Here is a 23,166-nt window from a genome sequence, read left to right as displayed (position 1 = left end):
ATGGAACAAAGGTGCCATATCAGAGCAAGGGAGTATCTTACACAATGAAGTCCAGATCCTTTGTTATTTGAGATATGTACATTAAAATACATAGAATTAGATGATATTTTTATTTCTGTCACAAATGCTATTTTATTAAATGAATAATATTAAAACAAAAAATAAAGACCTTCTTATACTCTTCAGATGAATACATCTTCTAGGGCACAAAAATATTTTTTTTAAAGACCACAGTTAAATTCATTATGATTCCAAAAATAATCTCTTAAAACAGACATGAGATCCTTAAACTCCCAAACATCCCAGGAACACTCAATAAAAATTTTGGAAATCTTTTTTACATCCTCAGAAGACTTATTTTGTGTCTTCTTTCCCTGCTGGTTTAGGTTCTGTAACTTAACTTAACTGACCAGACAAAAGAGGTCATCTGAAGTCCATGACCACAGGGGTAAGACTTGAACCTGGGGAGCAATGCAGTACTTCTCCCTTTCAACAGGTTGTCCAGGCACTCATAACCTGTATTATTCATAAGTTGAAGCACCACCTTGGTTTTTATGCACAGCATATTTTTAAATCAAAATGTATGGACAGCCCCAGCAAACACTGCTTGCTCCTCTAGTGCTATAGCAGGTAGGAGTCGATAAGACTCATCCCTGACTTAATTAAGCCAACTCTAGTAGTAGTTATCTGCAACTAAAAATAAAGTCCTCACTGTCTCAAGAGCTACCAGACTTTTTATCTTATGTCTGGTTGTGCTAGCAACCACGGAGGTGGGGTGGACACTCTCTTTGCTCATCATGGGCCCTTCCATACCATTATCCCTTGGTCATCCTTAAAAACCTCAGCTTTTTTTGTTTTTGATTTGATTTGATTTGATTTTTTAACATCTTTATTGGAATATAATTGCTTTACAATGGTGTGTTAGTTTCTGCTTTATAACAAAGTGAATCAGGTATACATATACATATGTCCCCATATCTCTTAAAACCTCAGCTTTGACCTCCTGTCTGTCCTCCTTAAACACTTTTTGCTTTCCAGGACTCTAAACTCTGCTGTTCTTTCTACTTCACTGGCTGCTCCTTCTCAGTCTCCTTTGCTGATGTGTCTTCATCTCTCTGACCTCTTATTATTAGAGTCCTCCAGAGTTCAGGCCTTGGACATCTTCCCTAACTACTGCATTCCTTTGGTACTATCACCCTGGCCCATCTTTACATGCTGACTCCAAAATTTAGACCTTCACTCTGTACTTCTCCCCTGAACTCCAGACTTGTATATCCCATTGGCCACTCCACACTGCCACTCCGGTGTCTAGAGGCTTTGCAATAACATGCTTTAAACATCACCCGACTTCTCACACTTCTCACCTCCTCCACTGATGCCACCCAAGTTCAAGTTATGACTATCTCTCCCTTGGACAATTACAATAGACTCCCATCCAGTCTCCTTAAGGATCTATTTCTGTCCTGCAGTCTATTCTCGACACTAGAGCCAAAGCGATCATGATAATAAATAAGATAAATTATGTCACTCATCGGTTCATATCTTCCCATATCTTTCCAGCTCACTCAGAGAGAACCCCGATATATTTACACTGACCAAGAAGACCTGACCTCATCCACTGGGATTTTGCTGACCTGAGCTCATATCCTCTTGCCCCTCACCTGACTTCAGTCACACTGGCCTCCCTGATGTTATCCAGATGCCCCTTGCCAGGGACTCTCCCACCTCAAGTCTTTCGTAGATGCTTCTTTCTCTGCCTGAAGTGTTTCTCTGCCAATGTCTATGTGGCTTGCTTCCTCATCACCATACCGTCCGACTTCATTTCTCTTCAATGCACTTGTTGCCATGTGGTGGATCAGATGTTTCATTTACTTATTTTACTTATTGCCTGCCATCCCCTAGACACAAAAATTTAAACTCTGTAGGGGCGGGAATTTTTGCCTTTGTTGTTCACTGGTGTTTCCATATCCCCCAAAATAGTACCTGGCAATACAGTGCTTACTCAATAAGTAAGTGTTGAATGAATGAATTTCAGACAGCCTTGAAATCATAGATATTACCGGTCAATCTGTTGGCAAACATAAAATGACAACCTAGAGCAATTCCTTAGTTGTGTCTTCAGTGCTATGGTGGACAAATATACAGAATAACTGCCTTCAAAAGAATTATAAGAAGTTATATTCTACTCTGGGGTTTTAGACACATCTGTACAGAACACAAACAAGCCAATGTAAGGACAACACATAAAGTAAGAATCACAATTGCTTCTGTATCACTGCTATCTTTTGAGAGAGGACATATATCAATAAATACATCATTCTAAGACCTATGTTTTTAAAAGCAAGTTCCAGCTCTATTCGTTTATCAGGAACAAATTCAGACATCAACATACAGGTGGACCACAAAATAAATATTTGTTCAAATTTCATTTATTCAAACAGTTATTCAAAAAAACAGATTCTGTGAGCCTCTCATGTACCAGACACTGCCCGAAAGACATAGGCTCTAATTGTGGATGAGAAGGGCCAGTAACTTGCACTTACAGAGCTTATCATGATTTGCTTGGGCTTTGACCTAACAGATGAAGGAAAACTGGAAAGTTTTCTTTGTTCTTGTGTGCCACAGAAGCATGCTTCCCCTTATACCTGGAATTCCTTCAACATCTATTTGCCAAATATTGGTAAGTTATATGAGGAAGAAGAATAAGGGCACAGGGGCAGTGAAAGACAGTTTGCCTATTTCACGAAAAGTTAAATATATACTTATCATATAACCCAGGAGTTTCAGTCCAGTAGACATGAAAGCAACCACAGAAAGACCTGTACATGGATGTTCAGAACAGCTAAATTAGTAATATCCAAACACTGGAAACAATCCAGTGCCCATCAACAGCTCAATGAGTAAGCAAACTGTGGTATATTCACACAATGGAATAATTATAAGTAATAAAAAGGGCAAACTATTGATGCATGCAACAGTTTAGGTGGATCTCAAAATTGTCGTGCTAAATGGAAAAAAAGATACAAAGAGAATGGTATAATTTCATTTATATAAATTCTAAAAAATGCAAATGAATCCATAGGAACAGAAAGCAGATCACTGCCTAGAGACATGGATGAAAGAAAGTGAGGGGCTTCCCTGGTGGCGCAGGGGTTGAGAGTCCGCCTGCCGGTGCAGGGGCCACGGGTTCGTGCCCTGGTCCGGGAAGATCCCACATGCCGCCGAGTGGCTGGGCTGGGCCCGTGAGCCATGGCCGCTGAGCCTGCACGTCCAGAGCCTGTGCTCCACAACAGGTGAGGCCACAACAGTGAGAGGCCCGCGTACCGCAAAAAAAAAGTGAGAACTGCAAAAGGGCTCAAGGAACCTTTTAAGAGAGATGGAAATATTTTTTATCTTCATTGTGGTGGTGTTTTATGGGAGTATATACCTACCAATGTTCATCAAACTGTGCTCTTTAAATACGTACTTTTTCTTGTACAAATAACAATAAAGTTATTTTTAAACATAGGCATACCATACAATTTATCAAAAAAGAATTTTGGAACCACATCTTCCTCCAAGAAAAAGCACTGGCTGAAGCACCTAGCAGTGTTTGGTACATAGTGGTGCTAAATGCTAAATGCAAAAAATAAATATTTATAAATAACTGTTAGCACTTACATAATGCTTCCTATCTATCAGTAACATTTGTTAATTTAATTAAGCTAATAACAAGTGTATAAAGCCATCTTTATTACTAAAATTTTTTTAAAGAAATACTGTACAATTGTCCTCTATTTTAGATTAGAACACAGAGCTTAGTCCTCAAGGTTCTCCAGCTGGTGAGCTGCAGAACTGAGACTCCAGTGCATGCAGTCTGTCTCTAGATGCATGTTTTTAGCTCCCTCAGCATATCACCATAGAAGAAAGGAAAGAAGGAATTAAAGAACTCAGAGAAGAGAGGCTTCTCTGTGTGCTTGGCAGTCAGAGAAGTCTTTTTAAAAGGACAGGATGTTTGCTGAGCTTTGAAAGATAAGGAAGCTCTGGAAAAGGAAGAGAGTGGATGTGCATCTCAGACAATGTAGATGCTGCCAGGCATGAAAGGGCCTGAGAAAGTATTTGTCCAGTTTCTGGTGACATTCTTTACAGGGTGAGTTAGATCAAATTCCACTGACATTTTATCTTATAAATATTGCATGCAGGCTAGAAATAGCCAAATCAGTGGCGAAGAAGGACAAGGGGAGGTGATTTCTCCCCTGACAGAAGTCCCAGGGCAGGAAAGGAGCAGAAGATGGAGATAGAGCTGACTGTTTAATGATGAATGTGGCAATCTTTTTCTTTAATGTACAATATTATATGACTGAGAAAAGGGGAAATGATGAGCCTTGGCTTCTCATACCGACAGGGAAAAGGAAATATTTCTTTCACAAGGTCATGTGCCCACACCCACATTGGTTGTCAGAATTAGGATTTAATAACAATAAAAATATTGCTCTTGGGATTTGACCATGGTGGTGAAGATGATGTTAACCAGACATCCAGGAGGACAAATACAGTGCATACATTCACAGCTAAAGAAACCAAGAGACGTCTTTCCTGCCAGAGAACAAACTATGAGGAAAGGGCGGGCAGAGGAAGGGAAGGTCACACAAGGTTGCTGAAGAAGCAGAGAGGACCAAGATGCAGACCTTGAGAAAGCAACCAACAACTGAAGAATGGAAGGAGGAGAGCAGACTTGTGGTGGAGGTGGAAGCTGCCCTGAATCCACGCTGATACAAAGAGGATAAAAGAAAAGTGGACAGTAAGCGACATCACGCAGATACACCTATTTGTAGGAAGCGGTCTGCCAATGGAGAAGTGAGAGGAGACATACACTGCCTGATGAGCAATGCTGCTGCTACCAATCTGAGGGATTGGGAAGAATAGCACTAAGTTCACTCTCATATAAAATTATACATCATAAAAGAATTTCTGCTAGCCTAAAACATGGCTAGTGCCCTTATTCCCACGAGTCTCCTGAAAATGGTAGGTCTAGGAGGAATTTAACTTATATATGTGCAATGATCAAAAAAGTACCCACCTAAAAGTGTATTCAAAACAATTCTCAACAGACTATTAGTGGAAGAAATTCAGCAGCACATTAAGAGTACAATAATACAAAATAATCTAGTGGTCTTTATTCTTGTAGTATAAGTATGACTCACTGATAAAAATATATTAACATAATTCACTATAATAATTTGTTCAAAAGTAAAAATTTCAACACCCATTATTTATAAGAAAAAAATTTAAACCATGGTAAGAGAAAGATAAGCCTTTAATATGTCTTTATCAAACTAAAGGCCTGAATTACACAAAGTGAGAAGCAGTGGAAAGTTTCCTCTTGAAAACTGAGATGACCACTATCAATGGAAAAAGAATTGAGGTATAAAAAGTGGAAAGGATATGGATACAAGTATCATCAGTTGCAGATGATATGATCATTTACTCAGAAAACTCAAGAAACTCAAAAAATCATTAGAAGTAATCAAATCAGTAGAATCTATGTATCGGTAGCTATATCTGTATCATATATTAAAACAAGAACCAGTCGGTATAATGAAAGCAACAGTTACAAAAAAGAAAGTAAATTATCAAAGACCAAATGTTATAAGAAATATGAAAACCCATATTAAGAAAACTTTAAAACACTACTTAGGTACCCAAAGACTTAAAGAAAATATATATCATAATCTTAGATAAGAAAACTCAGTGTCATCAAGCTACCAACTCTTTCTAATTTAACCTGTGAATTTATAACTTTCCCAAGAAAATGACTAGGCCTTAAAAAAACAGACAAGCAAATTCTAAAGTTGATACAGAAAAATCAACAAGGAAAACTATCCACATAATATCTGAGTGAGGTTAATGAATTGCATTATAAAGCCTAATGTATTACTAGAGTGTCTTATTGTGAATGGATCGATAGATCAAAGAAAGAATACATAAATAGAACCAAATACATGAAGAATTTTGTTTTAGGGTATTTCTATCAATAGAAAAAATAGAAATTATTTAGTAAATGGTGATGAGGGAATTGGTTAGCCATCTAACCAACACTGAATCACTGTATCACTCTGCAATAAAATTTAGATGGACCCAAATTTTAAGTGTGAAAAGTAGAACCATGAAATTACAGTGTGTGTACTAGTAGAAAAGGCATTTCTAAATCAGATACAAAATCCAGGAAAAATAATTGCAAAAGCTGACTATTTGAAATATATAAACCCAAAAATGTCTACATGGTAAAAATTATCATAAAGATAAAGACAAAAATAAAATATAGAAAAGTAATAAACTATGGTCTTTAATGTTTAAAGCACATTATGCTAAGTGAAATAAGTCAGACAGAGAAAGACAAGTACCATATGATTTCACTTATATGTGGAATCTAAAAAGCACTAACAAACAAAAATCCCCTACTTCCTAGATACAGAGAACAGATTGGTGGTTGGTAGTTGCCAGAGGGGTGGGTGAAATGGGTGAAGGGAGTCAAAAGGTTTATAACTTCCAGTTATAAAATAAGTCATGGGATGTAATGTACAGCCTAGTGACTATAGTTAATATTACTGTATTGTATATTTGGAATTTGCTAAGAGAATAAATCTTTAAATTTCTCATCACAAGAAAAAATAATTTTGTAACTACATATGGTGATGGATGTTAACTAGACTTATTGTTGTGAACATTTCACAATATATACAAATATTGAATCATTATTTGTACACCTGAAACAAATATAATGTCATATGTCAATTATACCTCAATAAAAAAAATTTTTTTAAGCAATAAGGTATGGCCCTTAACGTTTAAAGAACATTAATACAAATCAATACAAAAATTTCAAAATATCTAAGTGAATAAATAATTATATATATCTTTGGTTGAACCACATACTCTTCTAAGTGCTCTACATTACATATACTACCTCACATAATTTCCCAACAATACTACTACTGTACAATACTACTACTATCCCATTTTACATATGAGACAAGAAGTTAAGTAACATGCCCAAGATGACACATATATTGAGTGACAGGACTGGTATTTGAATTCAGGAGAAACGTATTCCAAGTTCAGAGTTTGACCACCATACTATGCTGTCTCACCATGATATAATAATTAGTCTTATAATGAGAATGAGGCAGCTCCCCAGGTAGCAGTTGGAACACTCCTCAGGATGTAAATTTAAATGGAAAAGGCAAAGTTCAGAATATGTATATAGATTCCACCATTAGTGTAAAATAATTAATGGACTATAGACACACACATGTATATACTTACTTCTGCGAAATATACTGAAAAAAAAAAAGACCTGGTACTTGGAGAGATAACTGGGTAGGTAAGGGTATACAGGAGTAAGGGGGACGTTTTGCGCATGCTGCTCTATGTTTTTGAACGTCGTGCCATGTCATGTATTAACCATTGAAAAAATTAAATATTTTTCTAAAATAACACATATTTAGTGTTTAGTGCACTGCATGGTTTATTGCAATCACACTCTTTGTAGTGAAAGTGTTTATAAAGAGTGAAATGGCCAAATGTTTACACATAGACAAAGAGAGAAGGCTTGAGCTAAACGGCTGTTAATAGCATTTTAGCTTTTCCCCAGTAGCACAAAGCCAGTTCAGAGCTGGGTCTAGAGTAGACAGTGAATAAACACTACCCAGGTGCCAGAAAGCTCAGTGCCCAACTTAACGCTGGTCACACTAACTCCCTGGACCCTTAAGTTGACTCATTTGAGTTTTCCTTTCTCCCTTGGTTCTCACATACTGTGTCTACTATATTCATTTTACTGTTATTTCCTATGTTGTAAACTTCAAATCATTTTGGAGTGACAGATAGACTCTTCATAGTTAGCATATACAAAAGCATAATTTTAAATGTTTGCTTACCAAAGCATTTCCATAAAATGGAACAAGAGAATTTGTTGCTCTCACCAGGCATGGGCACTCACTTTCCATTTAACTTAGTGAAATCACTCACCTGTAACAGTCTGTAATTTGCTGTTTTTACCAAAGCATTTTGTTTCTTTCCAGTGTTTGTGAAGTAGTGAATCAATTCATCTCCCTGAACATGAACTCTAAACTAAATGATCGACCAGTGTGCTCCTTAAAGCTTAACTTGGAAATGATAGTCACTTTCTAAAACCACCACAAAATAACAAGAACCTACCTTAATGCAAAGCCTGAAATGTAAGGAAGGATTTGTGGTGCTATTTATAAATTGCTTGAGCATCTGCCGCCAACCTGAGTTTCATGTGTTCTCAGGCTGCTGAATTACATCTTTGTACACGGTAAGGAAGCACGTCTAACATTTTTTACGTAGGGGAGATAAACCCTGTTTGTGAGCTCTGCAGAGAATGAGACTGAACTCAGTACTTGTTTATGGCCCCCAAGATTGTTCACCAAGCCTGAAATGTATCAAATAATTACCTGGTAGCAGTAGAAGCTGGAGCTGTGCTTTGTGTGCTATTGGCTCAAGTCAATTATAACTTCTTTCAAACTGCTCCATCAACTTCTGCAAACTGTAGCATATATTATCCCCGTGACAGAAAGGAGGCTCATCTTTCATTTACATTGCACTTTTTCCAAAGCCTAAAGATAGAAAATCCTGCCTTGACTGATTATAAATAACCCTCCCCTCAGGATATGACTGAGAGACCTAAGGATGTCTGCTTTTCTCCCTCTTCATTGAAAGGGAGTTGCCATTCAATTAAATTGAATTTTCCTTTCATTTTCTACGGATGAGTTTACTTAGTATCTCTGCAGGCACATGGAGACATCCGGGTTGCTCCCTGTCTGGCTACTCAAGGCAGCACTGTCGTTTCACCAACCGAGTGGAAGCTTCAGGATCAATCTGGGACCAAGTCACTGTATGCAGAGCTTTATAATTTTCCCTGTTGTCCTCATTCTTCTTCCTAACCACCAGGAAGCTTATTCCCGGACCCATATCAGACTTGGATCATCTAGGTTGTTCCTTACCCATTAAAACCCAGTCTTGTTTCTCATTCTTTCAGATTTACTAGACATTAGCGACTTACTCCATTCTGGCCAAGATTAAAGAAAAGAATTAACTGCTCATCAGCTATACTAACAGAAAGGCCTCTGAGTTGCTTTTTAACAACCAGGGCATGGAAACCACTAAACCATTAGAATGACTGCACTCTGGAAATTGAAAAAGACGTTAGAAATTGTGTATTCTCCACATCCCATAGATTAGGAAATTGACGCTCAAAGTAACCACCTACAGAGTTAGTTAGTTGAAGATCTGAAACCAAAACTCAGGTCTCCTTTTCTTTCCATACTGATTTGCTGACTGCAAATCTTCAATAGTTTTTGAGGTTTTGAATTGCAAGATAACCCAAAAGTGAAGCATTGCTGTTTGAGTCTCTGGCATATGTCTATCATATAATAAGGTATAGTATAAAAATAGACTATATATATATATACATATATATATATATAAATAGACTATCTGTATTTATATCTGTAATTTATGTGTATGTTTCTACAACAGAATAATAGATGATATCTACTAGATAATAAGGAGCATGAGATAAAAATTGTCATGTGCATTCTTGTGGGTGAAGAGGACTCATGGGAAGCAGAGTCCTTTCTCTTCATTGGGGTGTGCGATACAAAGATATTTACACTATGGAGCACCCCCTTTTATTTTAACCAGATAAAATTGGTTTGAAATAACCAACATGTTTATTTTTGAAAAAAGAATTTGTTACCTTCTCCAAGCATCAACACTAAGGCTGTCCACTCACTCTGTGAAATCGTTCACCTGTAATAGTCACAATTTGCATTTTTACAAGGACTGGAAGAGGAAATATCACAAAAGGCTTAGCTTCTTCTTAGGGAGGGCAGAAGAGTGACAATTTAAGAACATAGACTTTAGTGTTAAATAGATGTGGTTTTGAGTCCCAGTTGCGCTATTTATTAACTAAGACATCTTGAAATGTTCTTCTTTAGGATTGCATTGTTGGTGAAAGAGTCATCATAAAGAAAACCACTTTGTAGAAGTTTTCTAAAGATGAATGAGGTAACGAATGAAAGTGCGTAGCTCTTTGCCTGAGTCATAGTAAGCCCTGATTGAATATAGCATATTCTAACCAAAGGGGCTGTGGGGAAGGGAAGAAGCTGTTCCAGGTTTGTTTAGGTGGTAGGGAGTATTGGAGAAAGGAAGCTGTCTTGAATATATATAATAGGACAATAGCAGATGGGGCCCTAGAATGTCATGTCTAGTGTCAGTAATAGATAAGTCATCTCCAAAATCACCCTGAATCCTTTCTAACTGATCTCTAGTCGTTTTACATAGTTTTTCATCAGTGCATTTTTCCCATACAGTCCAGACTACCTGAAATGCTTTCCACTTCTCATTGCCACCCCAGCTCTCGTGGTAAGGCTATTTTTTTTTTTTTTTTTTTTGGTCACGCCAGGGCAGCTTGCGGGACCTTAGATCTCTGACAAGGGATCAAACCCATGCCCCCTGTATTGGGAGCATGAAGTCTTAAACCCTGGACCACCAGGGAAGTCCCTCATGGTAACGTTACATATTCTTCAGTCTCCGATCATCCTCCTGTTTCCAAGTTCATCTCCTCAGTGAACTGAGCTCTTTAAGGGAACAGGCTATGGCAATTATAAAGGTTTTAATGTTATGCATATTTTTATTCCTAATACTTAAAAGAGTGTCTGATGTATAATAGGTATCCAAACATTATTTGACGAATAAGTGTATGAATGCACCACTCACTGCTCAGCCTACCTGGATTAGAACCCCTGGGAAAATTCTGCTGACGTCCTTCTTTCTAAAGTGAAGAGCTATCCCATTTGCTCTTGAATGGGTGTGACCAAGCACTGGGTATTCTGAGTGTCTATTTTTCCAACAAGTATACCTCACCAAAAACAACAACAACAAAAAAAAAATTAAAAGAAAAAACTGGATGGTCAACTTTTTCACTGAATGTGACAAAGTGGTTTATTCTAAGAAACAACCCTTTCTAATAACCCAATCACAGTAGAAAAAGAAATCTAGTGCCTAACCAAGTTCAAGGACAAACTCTACTAAGTCTCCAAAGTTCACCCACTTATTTAGATGGACTGTGTATTATATAATACTATTGTAGCACTGTCAAATTTCTTGGATCTAATAATGTTCTCCATCTTCTAATACATTTATATGTGCAAGTCTATTCCTAGAGACTTCTTTACCATTTTGAGTAAGTTCCTCATCTACACCATGGCTCAGTGTTCTCGTCTATAAAAACAGACATAGTAAAAGAGCCTATTATGTCTTCATAGGGAGGGTCTGAGGAAGAAATTAGTGATAAAAGTAAGAAATTCAAAACAGCACAATGAACAATGAATAAAAGTTAAATATGATTATATTAAAATATTTTACATTAATTTAGGGGACTTTATGGTTATAGTTACATAATTAGAGGTGTGTAAATAAGTGATTCTTGTAAACATTGGAAAATTCCTCCAAGAACTGAAGAAATTTACTTTAAAAATAAACATTGTACGCTTACATTCCCTCATACGTTTTGGATGACTTATCAGAAAATGCATTTTCTGGATTAAGAGGTGTGGGATAAGGAGGTCTTCCTTTATGTGAATATTTCAGTCTACCAATGGCCCCCTAATACCTTACTCTTACTTTCTCTTATACTTCTTCCATTTTCTCTCTTCTTACATTTCTACCCCACATGTTAGTGTAGAATTAAAATTCTATGTGATCATTAGTGTATATGAATACAAAAGATTTCTGTGCAGTAATTTTGTATCCTGCTACTTTACCAAATTCATTGATTAGCTCTAGTAGTTTTCTGGTAGCATCTTTAGGATTCTCTATGTATAGTATCATGTCATCTGCAAACAGTGACAACTTTACTTCTTCTTTTCCAATTTGGATTCCTTTTATTTCTTTTTCTTCTCTGATTGCTGTGGTGAAAACTTTCAAAACTCTATTGAATAACAGTGGTGAGAGTGGACAACCTTGTCTTGCTCCTGGTCTTAGAGGAAATGGTTAGAGTTTTTCACCATTGAGAACGATGTTGGCTGTGGGTTTGTTATATATGGCCCTTATTATGTTGAGGTAAGTTCCCTCTATGCCTACTTTCTTCAGGGTTTTTATCATAAATGGGTGTTGAATTTTGTTGAAAGATTTCTCTGCATCTATTGAGATGATCATATGGTTTTTCTCCTTCAATTTTTAATATGGTGTATCACAATGATTGATATGCATATATTGAAGAATCCTTGCATTCCTGGGTTAAACCCCACTTGATCATGGTGTATGATCCTTTTAATGTGCTGTTAGATTCTGTTTGCTAGTATTTTGTTGAGGATTTCTGCATCTATGTTCATCAGTGATATTGGCTTGTAGTTTTCTTTCTTAGTGACATCTTTGTCTGGTTTTGGAATCAGGGTGATGGTGGCCTTGTAGAATGAGTTTGGGAGTGTTCCTCCCTCTGCTATATTTTGGAAGAGTTTGAGATGGATAGGTGTTAGCTCTTCTCTAAATGTTTGATAGAATTTGTCTGTGAAGCCATCTGGTCCTGGGGTTTTGTTTGTTGGAAGATTTTTAATCACAGTCTCAATTTCAGTGCTTGTGATTGGTCTGTTTATATTTTCTGTTTCTTCCTGGTTCGGTCTCAGAAGGTTGTGCTTTTCTAAGAATTTCTCCATTTCTTCCATGTTGTCCATTTTATTGGCATATAGTTGCTTGTAGTAATCTCTCATAATCTTTTGCATTTCTGCAGTGTCAGTTGTTACTTCTCCTTTTCCATTTCTAATTCTGTTGATTTGAGTCTTCTCCCTTTTTTTTTTTTTTGATGAGTCTGGCTAACGGTTTATCAATTTTGTTTATCTTCTCAAAGAACCAGCTTTTAGTTTTATTGATCTTTGCTATAATTTCCTTCATTTCTTTTTCATTTATTTCTGATCTGATCTTTATGATTTCTTCTCACCTGCTAACTTTGGGATTTTTTGCTCTTCTTTTTCTAATTGCTTTAGGTGTAAGGTTAGGTTGTTTATTTGAGATGTTTCTTGTTTCTTGAGGTAGGATTGCCATTTACCATTGCAACAAAAAGAATAAAATGCCTAGGAATAAACCTACCTAAGGAGACAAAAGACCAGTACGCAGAAAGCTATAAGACACTGATGAAAGAAATTAAAGATGAGACACAGATGGAGAGATATACCATGTTTTTGGATTGGAAGAATCAACATTGTGAAACTGACTATACTCCCCAAAGCAATCTAAAGATTCAGTGCAATCCCTATCAAACTACCAATGGCATTTTTCACAGAACTAGAACAAAAAAATTCAAAATTTGTATGGAAATGCAAAGACCCCGAATTGCCAAAGCAATCTTGAGAAAGAAAATTGGAGCTGGAGGAATCAGGCTCCCTGACTTCAGACTATATTACAAAGCTACAGTCATCAAGACAGTATGGAACTGGCACAAAAACAGAAATATAGATCAATGGAATAGGATAGAAAGCCCAGAGATAAACCCATGCACATATGGTCACCTAATTTATGACAAAGGAGGCAAGAACATACAATGGAGAAAATACAGCCTCTTCAATAAATGGTTCTGGGAAAACTGGACAGCTACATGTAAAAGAATGAAATTAGAACACTCCCTAACACCATACACAAAAATAAACTCAAAATGGATTAAAGACCTAAATGTAAGGCCAGACAGTAGAAAACTCTTAGAGGAAAACATAGGCAGAGCACTCTGTGACATAAATCATAGCAAGATCCTTTTTGACCCACCTCCTAGAGAAATGGAAATAAAAACAAAAATAAACAAATGGGACCTAATGAAACTTAAAAGCGTTTGCACAGCAAAAGAAACCATAAACAAGACGAAAAGGCAACCCTCAGAATGGGATAAAATATTTGCAAATGAAGCAACTGACAAAGGATTAATCTCCAAAATTTACAAGCAGCTCATGTAGTTTAATATCCAAAAAACAAACAACCCAATCCAAAAATGGGCAGAAGACCTAAATAGACATTTCTCCAAAGAAGGTATACAGATTGCCAACAAACACAAGAAAGAATGCTCAACATCACTAATCATTAGAGAAAGGCGAATGAAAACTACAATGAGGTACCACCTCCCACCAGTCAGAATGAACATCACCAGAAATTCTACAAACAATAAATGCTGGAGAGGGTGTGGAGAAAAGGGAACCCTCTTGCACTGTTGGTGGGAATGTAACTTGATATAGCCACTATGGAGAACAGTATGGAGGTTCCTTAAAAAACCAAAAATAGCACTACCATACGACCCAGCGATCCCACTACTGGGCATTACCCTGAGAAAACCATAATTCAAAAACAGTCATGTATCACAATGGTAATTGCAACTGTATTTACAATAGCTAGGACATGGAAGCAAGCTAACTATCCATTGACAGATGAATGGATAAGGAAGATGTGGCAAATATATACAGTAGAACATTACTCAGCCATTAAAAGAAATGAAATTGAGTTATTTATAGTGAGGTGGATGGACCTAGAGACTGTCATACAGAGTGAAGTAAGTCAGAAACAGAAAAACAAATACCGTACGTTAACACATATATATGGAATCTAAAAAAAAAAAAAAAAAAGAAAATGTTCTGAAGAACCTAGGGGCAGGACAGGAATAAAGATGCAGACCTACAGAATAGACTTGAGGACACGGGGAACAGGAAGGGTAAGCTGGAACGAAGTGAGAGAGTGCCATGAACATATATACACTACCAAATGTAAAATAGATAGCTACTGAGTAGCAGCCACATAGCACAGGGAGATCAGCTCTGTGCTTTGTGACCACCTAGAGGGGTGGGATAGGGAGGGTGGGAGGGAGACGCAAGGGGGAGGGGATAGGGGGATACATGTATACGTATAGCTAATGCACTTTGTTATAAAGCAGAAACTAACACGACATTGTAAAGCAATTATACTCCAATAAAGACATTAAAAAAACATCTTCCCTGGTGGCGCAGTGGTTGAGGGTCCGCCTGCCGATGCAGGGGACGCGGGTTCGTGCCCCGGTCCGGGAAGATCCCACGTGCCGCGGAGCGGCTAGGCCCGTGAGCCATGGCCGCTGAGCCTGCGCGTCCGGAGCCTGTGCTCCGCAACGGGAGAGGCCACAACAGTGAGAGGCCCGTGTACCGCAAAAAAAAGAAACAACAAAAAAAACACAAAACTATGTGATCAAGAACATAATAAATGGCTTAAGTCTGAAACTCTTACATGCTGCTTCTTGATAGAGCATCCTTTCTCCCTCCACCCATCCCGCCCGCAGGTAAATTGTTCCCTGATCTCCAGCTGCCACCTTGACAAAAACTGAACCCCAGAGCCTGGCATGTAGACCTATAATTTCCCATTTTATTTTTCAATCTCAGCATGGTGCTCCCTGGTGCCAAGGAGTTCCCACTTTGAAATGAAATAGACCCCTGCAGAATTCTCTTACAACTGGTCCCTCATCCTGGTGAAGAGACTGAATAGGACAGTGGAAAAGGCTTACAGGATGATTGGGGAATAATATTCAGTGCTAGGAGGAGCTCCTGAAGTGAATGCCAAGATGATTGTTTTGTTCAAAGGGCAGTGAGTCATGTCCCCAGGGAAAGGAAGGAAAACTAGTTCTTCGAAGAAAAAGGATTTTACTTTTGGAGTCAATTTTCATTTTATTTGGCCAGGCCAACTTTATTCCATTTTTTATTTATTTAACTTGTTTTCTGAGAGATCCGGTTGATCTAGGATGACAACACATTCAACTATATAGTTTGAGGTTCGGATTGGTGCAGAAGTGACAATTCAATTGTTCATGAGATCCAACTTCAGAATAAAATGGCGTGAGCAATCTACTTTCTCTTAGTGTTTCAATCGCTTTTCAACCCAGTCACAACTGGTCTTTATTTTTGACATCAAATTCACAATCAAAGTACTAGAACACTTTCTTCTTTCTTTTTATCATCAGGCAATGTTTCCAGGCTCAAACACAGGCAGAAGATGCACGAAATGATGTCAAAATAGAATATTATACAAGCAGAATGGAAGCAAATCATCCACCTATCAAGAAAGTTGCTATTACACTGTAGTTTTGCCTGACTAGAGGTATTGAAAAATGTGTCTCAAGGGAATGCTTTTGGGTCACGAGTAACACCAGAGCTTCTGCTCAAAGACATTATGATACTCATTAACCTCACGTGCCACCATCCGTGTCTTTTCGAATGCTTTCCTTTTTGGTTGTTTTTCACACCTATTACAAAATATAAAAACCAAAGTAACCTGCTTTCACTGAGTTCAGAAGGGGAAGTAAGGAAGAAAGGACACCAGTATGGGAAAAAAAAAAAAAAAAAAAGCTTTGCTTAAGTATACACTTTTACTCATTTATTCATGCAGTAAATATTTATGGAGGACTTACTATGCCAAGTGTGGTAGTAAGTACCGGTTTATACTGGGGAAAAAGACAGACAGGATTCCCGCCTTACGAAATATTCATTTGTCAGCAGAGGGGAAACGGACGATAAACAAATAAGTCCCCGTACATGTCAGATTTTAGATGATAGATTCTCAAAAATAAGCACTGTGAAGAAAATAAGACAGAGTGATGTGAAGTGGGGAGAAAGGGGAGGGAGAGGAACCTCCGATTAGGATGACCAGTTCTCCCTGAGGTCATGTTCAGCTGAGACTAAGTTTAAGAAGGAGCCAAATGCGCAAAATCCAGGCACACAGTGTTCCCAGTGGAAGGGACGGCAAGTGAAAAGCTCGGAGGAAAGAAAGCTCTTGGCCTTGGTGTCTGGAGCAGAGCCAGCTACGGGGGAAGCAGTGTGGGAAGAAATCTGAGACGTGGCCAGGGGCTGAATTGCACAGCCCAAGGGAAGAATACAGCCATATTTTTCCCTGTTTGTGAAAGGGGAGGAGGGCAGAAAATTCAGCAGATAGGAAGTGTAGCCTAAAGGTGTGTAAAGATCATGCAGAGGACAAACGAGGTCATCAGACACTGCTCTCGCTTTGAATCTATCTCTAAAAATAGGACATCACCACCTTGAGCAAAGTCACTTAGCAAATCTGTAACCCTCTTAACCATGTAGATATCAGGCTCTCCTTGCTCCGGTGTACTGGAAAGACAATATCCTAAAACGCTCTTTGAAAATATGTTCACTGTGTTTATAATGAGTAAAATATACAGGTACGAAGCAAAGAGTGGAAGAGCATGTGCCAAAGGAAGCTTTCATTCAGACGGTACTATAAGGAAATGCTTAGTTGTCTCTTGAATGTTATAATAACATTTTTAGAGTAAAGAAAACCCACTTTTGGCTTTTACGGTATCAAAGCATACATTCACAACTAGGAAGAAAAGCTTTCAATACTTGAAAAATAGAAAGCAACTTTGGTTTTTATTCAAAGTATTTTATTTGGTCTAGGTCACATAAAGCACCATGAGATATAATGCTGGTGATTTGAATTAATAGGTTATCCCTTTACAGAAGTCTGAGAGATTTTGAGAGAAGGGACAGGATTAAATGAGCATCCAACTGTTCGTCAGTTAATTGAGTCCTTTAAAGTATTCAGTAAGTGTTAGATACTGTTATAGAGTCTCAGTATGAACCAGTCACAGGCAAATAAGACACATGATGCCTGCTTTATGAATTTTGAGCTCAGCGTGTTTTCCAACTGGCTTATATCCCTTAGGAGATAAGTTGTTCCCCAAATAATTAAGCACCTTTAATGTGTTTTTGCAATCTGGCCTAATGATGTGACAGAGGAAACGGTCAAAGTGTCATATGGCCTATGGAGATGAAAATTTCCCAAGTGGCCAGCTGTCCTTCTGTCAAAACTTCTTTAAATTGTTTATCAACTTGTGTGTTTAATATATAAGTTTTTGGAACTCTGAATTATTTTAGATATATTTTTTAATGTTTCGATCCAAGAGTAGGAGTTCTCAATAGGTGTAAGATTTTGAACAATGGTTTCTTAGATATGCCATCAAAAGGACAAGCAACAAAAGGAAAAATAAATAAAAACTTCATCAAAATTAAACATTTTTGTTATTCTAAGTACATCATTACCAAAGTGAAAAGACAGTCTTCAGTCTAAGAGAAAATATTTTCAAATTATACATCTGATAAGGGGCTTGTACATCGAATATATAAAGAACACTTACAACTCAATAATAAAAATACAACCCCATTTGAAAATGAATAATAGACATTTCTCTAAAGAAGATATACAAATGGCTAATAACCACATGAAAATATTCTCAATATTATTTGCATTGGCATTGGGGAAATACAAATCAAAACCACAATGAGATGTCACTTTACACTCACAGGATGACTATTGTCAAAAAGTCAGACAATAATGTTGTCAAGGAAGTGGACAATTTGGAACCCCTGCACACTGCTGGTGGGAATGTAAAATGGGGCAGCCTCTTTGGAAATAGTCTAGTAATTCCTCAAAATATTAACCATAAAGGGGACTTCACTGGTGGTCTGGTGGTTAATACTCTGCACTTCCAATGTAGGGGGCACGGGTTCAGGGTTCGATCACTAGTCGGGGAATTAAGGTCCCACATGCCATGTGGCATGGCCAAAAAAAAAAAGGTTAAACATAGAGTTATGACATGACCTATCAGTTTCACTCCTAGGTATCTAAGAGAAATAAAAACATGTCCACATAAATATACAGGTATGTAGGGAGGGTGGGAGGGAGGGAGACACAAGAGGGAAGAGATACGGGAACATATGTATATGTATAACTGATTCACTTTGCTATAAAGCAGAAACTAACACATCATTGTAAAGTAATTATACTCCAATAAAGATGTAAAAAAACCCCACAGGTATGTATGTTCATAACAGAATTATTCATAATAACCAGAAATGAAAATAATCCTAATGAGAATCAATGGAGAAATGAAATGTGGTACATCCATATAATTGAACATTATTTGGCAATAAAAAGAAATAAAGTACTGATTCATGCTATACTATGCATGAACCTTGAAAACATCATGCTAAATGAAATCAGTCAGTCACAAAGACCACCTACTGTATGATGCCATTTATATGAAATGTCTAGAATAGGCAAATCCAGGGACACAAAAGGAGATTAGTGGTTGCCTAGAGGTGGGGATGGGGCGATCTGAGGAGAAATGAGAGTGATTGTTAATGGGTATGCACTTTCTTTGTGGGATGATGATATGTTCTAAAATTGAGTGTGGTAATGTTTACACAAGTCTGTGAATATGCTTAAAACCATTCAATTGTACACTGTACAAGGGTAAATTATAGGATTATATGGTATGTAAATTATATCTCAATAAAGCTGCCATTTTTTAAAAGTAAATATTCTTAACAGAGATTATTGCACTATATGATTCCTATCCCAGCATATTTCTCCCCCAAAATGGAAGATTTCTAACATACTAAGAAAGAAATGGTCAAGTAATAAGACCAGAATGAACTGATCTCTCACTGAGCTACCTATGCTGCTAATCAAGCCCTCAACGTGGATGTGGAATCTAAAGGGGACAAAAATTAAACAATTTCCCAAAATATACGATGGTGACAAAAGTAAAATCTACTCTTGCAGTCTATTAACTCAGTTACTCTATTTACTAGGACTCTAGAATTATAGCTTCAGAGGACACTTCAGCTATCGCCTCATCAAACTTCCACCTTATAAAATAGGGCAACAGAGACCCAGAAAAGTTCAATCCTTTGCCCTCAGGTCACAGAATAAGTGATAGATGGAGCAAGGAGTAAAAGTCAGATCTTCTGAATTCCAATCCAGTAGAAGGTCAATTAGATTATCTGATTGATATATAAGGGTCTTAGATAACAGGTTCAGCCATTATTTTAAAAGGAAAAAGAATGTCTTTCCTAAAGTAGTGGTTTATCTTCAAGACAAACACTAGATTTAATGCATACAATATATTAAATTTAGTGTTCCATATTACAAGACAAGCTAGAATTTCTTTCTACCAGGAGTGGTCAAGAGTGTTATCCTGGTGAATTCTGGCATGTGGGACTAAAGCCAAGGACAAAAATGTCTGTCCCCAGACACAGGTAAGGGATAAGAAATGGGTTGTGAGTATCCCTACAGAGGGTTCTTTTAGGTCTTGGGCAAATCACCATTTACAATCTGTTCATACTCTCTTGTCCCTTCTATCCCCTGGGTTTCCAGAAAACCTCAAAATGGCAAAAACATCAAATGAGGTAGGGCAAGAAAGCCACAAAAAGAGTAAGAAGCTGATAAAAGACAAAAGCATTGGGCTTCCCTGGTGGTGCAGTGGTTGAGAGTCCGCCTGCCGATGCAGGGGACACGGGTTCGTTCCCCGGTCCGAGAAGATCCCACGTGCCGCGGAGCGGCTGGGCCCATGAGCCATGGCCGCTGAGCCTGCGCGTCCGGAGCCTGTGCTCCGCAACGGGAGAGGCCACAACCGTGAGAGGCCCGCGTACCGCAAAAAAAAATTACCTACTCTGTGACTGGGGTGAGAAAGAATGCTGTGGATGAGCCTCCATGTTCTCCTATTTCCTGTGGTCTAGATAGTTTCTCAAGGTAGGGACCAGCATCACTTTGTTAGAAAAGCAGAATTCAACCCCATCTCATCCCAGACCAATCAGAATCTGCACGTACACAAGAATCCCAGGTGATAAGGTGCACATTAAAAATCAAGAAGACCTGGAGAGCCAGGGGGTCTCCATCAGTTGTTTCTCTGAAACACTGCCCAGGTGTCTGCATCTTGGGGGGTCCAGGTGCCCATGGAGGCTTAAATAATTGGTTAGCATCTCTACATCCTTGGGCAGTTCTAGCTTCTGGGTTTGCATGAAAGTCATCCACTGTGGCTCCAACCAGAAAAGAAGCTTCGCTTGTAGGAAGAAGTGTTAAGTCAGCTGGCTACTAACTCAACTTCCAGTCGCAAGTAATTTTCCAGTTTTCTCCCTCTCTCTGTTTAAAAGCTCCTAACGAGTTCCTGTAGCATCTCAGTGAACACATTTTCATTACATTTCTGTGCTTTCATCCATGCAAAATAAGGAAGTTCTCCTTTCTCAGAAATGAATGTCATATCTCCTGTCAAACTCTTCATTTTCACAAGTTCAGACTAATTATGGCTGCAGATGGTACCGCTAAATAAAGTTCTCTGTTGTGGACACTTAATCAGATCAGTATTCCCAATAGAAATGTCTGTCTTGTGGTAAAACCTGTTGCTGTGGGTTAGTTGAGATTTTAAAGTTATGTTGGGTTCTTTATCCTAATTTTACTCCAAGCCAAAGATTGCTATGGAAACTCGTGTGCAGGCTTAGAAATATCTCTTTAGGATTTCTGTTGTCTAAATACTAAAGAAAATACTGACATCCCATTAGCATTTAAACACTACATGGCTTGTGCAGAGGAGCAAACAGCAGAGTGTGTAAAATCACATCCAAGTTCAGCTGACCAGTCACTGTATAGATGCTCATTTTTCCCCATCTACAGTTCATCTAGAACTCTTCTTCCAATCGCTAAACTGTCTTGTGACTATCTCATTATTCTCCAGCATCTCCACCAGAGGGTAAGTGGCTCAGAGGAAAAAAAAAAAAAGGAAAAACAAACAACAGCAAAAAAAACAGTTAACGTTCTTTGTGAAAAACTGCCTTTCTGAGTAATGTTTTACTGGAGAAGGTTAAATCCAAGGGCTAAAATGTATCTTCAGGTGGTCACAGATTCTCCATTGTTCTTTCTTTCCTCTCATTGCTCACCTAGGCAATAAAGATCTGTCTTCTATGACTTAAAAAACCAGCATCAATGGCACTTAATTGTATCATATTTCAGGAAAAGATACTAAGAACTTGTTTTGTTTTTGGTTTTTTTGGCCACACACGTAGCTTGTGAGATCTTAGTTCCACTACCGAGGATCGAACCTGTGCCCCCTGCACTGGAAGAACAGAGTCGTAACCACTGGATTCCCGAGGAATTCCCAAGAATTTGGTTTTGATTTTATATTTTAGTGGCATGTGATGAACAAGGAGAGACTCGAACCTCTGTACCACCTGACAGCTCTGTACGAGAAAATGTCCAAGGTTTGCAACATAGCCAAACAAAGAATTTCCAGTTTCAGAGTTACCTTCTCAGAAGTTTATTTTCAATGGGATGAATTTAGATTATGCGAGAGATAAGCGGTAATTTATACCTTAGGTGGGACTCTAAGCCAATATGAAGATCCCCATTATGGGCCATGGTCAAGTGTGGTCTCTCTCATAACTGGGTGACCACTTGCTTGCTGGCTACCCCATGTACACTAGCTACCTTTACAGTTTCTATCCCCAAGACGATGGATCCCTGGATCAAACATTTTGGTGGGGTCTTCACAAGAGCCATATCGGACAACCAAACTCTCCCAGCTGTTTCCAAACCTGTAGGGTGCCCTTAGACCTTCTTACTCTCCAAAGGATGGCCGCAAGCCTGTAGAGATGTGAGTGCGTAAATCCAAGTAATGTTTAATTTATCACAATATATCTTGTTGTTGTTTTTTTCCCCGGTAGCTAACAAAAATAGCAATGCTGAACATTGAGCAGTCTGTAGTCTGTCTCATTCAGTGCGAATCAAGCTCCCTGGCTTCCATTTCATCTCTACCACTTCCTCATCAGTTGAATTTTTAAAAACCACTCATCTCTCTGGGCTTCAGGTTCCTGTTCTACAAAATGGAGCCAAGCATTGTAGGAGAAGCAGCTCTGCCTACCTGTAGAGACAGGGCCCCAGTCTGGTTCCTGGGCACATCTGCCCCCAAGTGTCAGCTCTGATCGAGTCATCAAAACACTATGCTTTTCAACTATAATATAAAATAATTATTACATTTATGGAAAATACTTGCTGTGTTCTTTCATGCAAAAAAGTGGTTCCCAGCAGTTCAACCATTTACATGTATTTCCTTTTAAGTGAGTCTGAAACTTCTGTGCCCTCAGTAGGCTCTGTAAATTGGTTGTCTTACACTGGGGACATAAGTTTGTGGAAAGAGATGGCTTTGCCTTCATATAGGTTCACGGATAGGAATAAAATGTTTTCTCGAACAGCAAAATGTGTAACCCTACACAGAAACATCTATGAAATACCCATGTCCATCTCCATGCCTATCTCTAA

The 23,166-nt window shown here is 38.2% G+C and overlaps 1 pseudogene; it reads right to left on the bottom strand.

The window, feature by feature from the left end:
- LOC115852390 (large ribosomal subunit protein eL8-like) overlaps window positions 1-23,166 on the bottom strand; it is a 32,118-nt pseudogene that overhangs the window by 8,873 nt on the left and 79 nt on the right.

Source organism: Globicephala melas, chromosome 7 (genome assembly GCF_963455315.2).
Source record: "Globicephala melas chromosome 7, mGloMel1.2, whole genome shotgun sequence".
Classification (NCBI taxonomy): Eukaryota; Metazoa; Chordata; class Mammalia; order Artiodactyla; family Delphinidae; genus Globicephala; species Globicephala melas.
The sequence above is the reverse complement of the archived record's forward strand: the minus strand, read 5'-3'. Positions and strand labels throughout refer to the sequence as shown.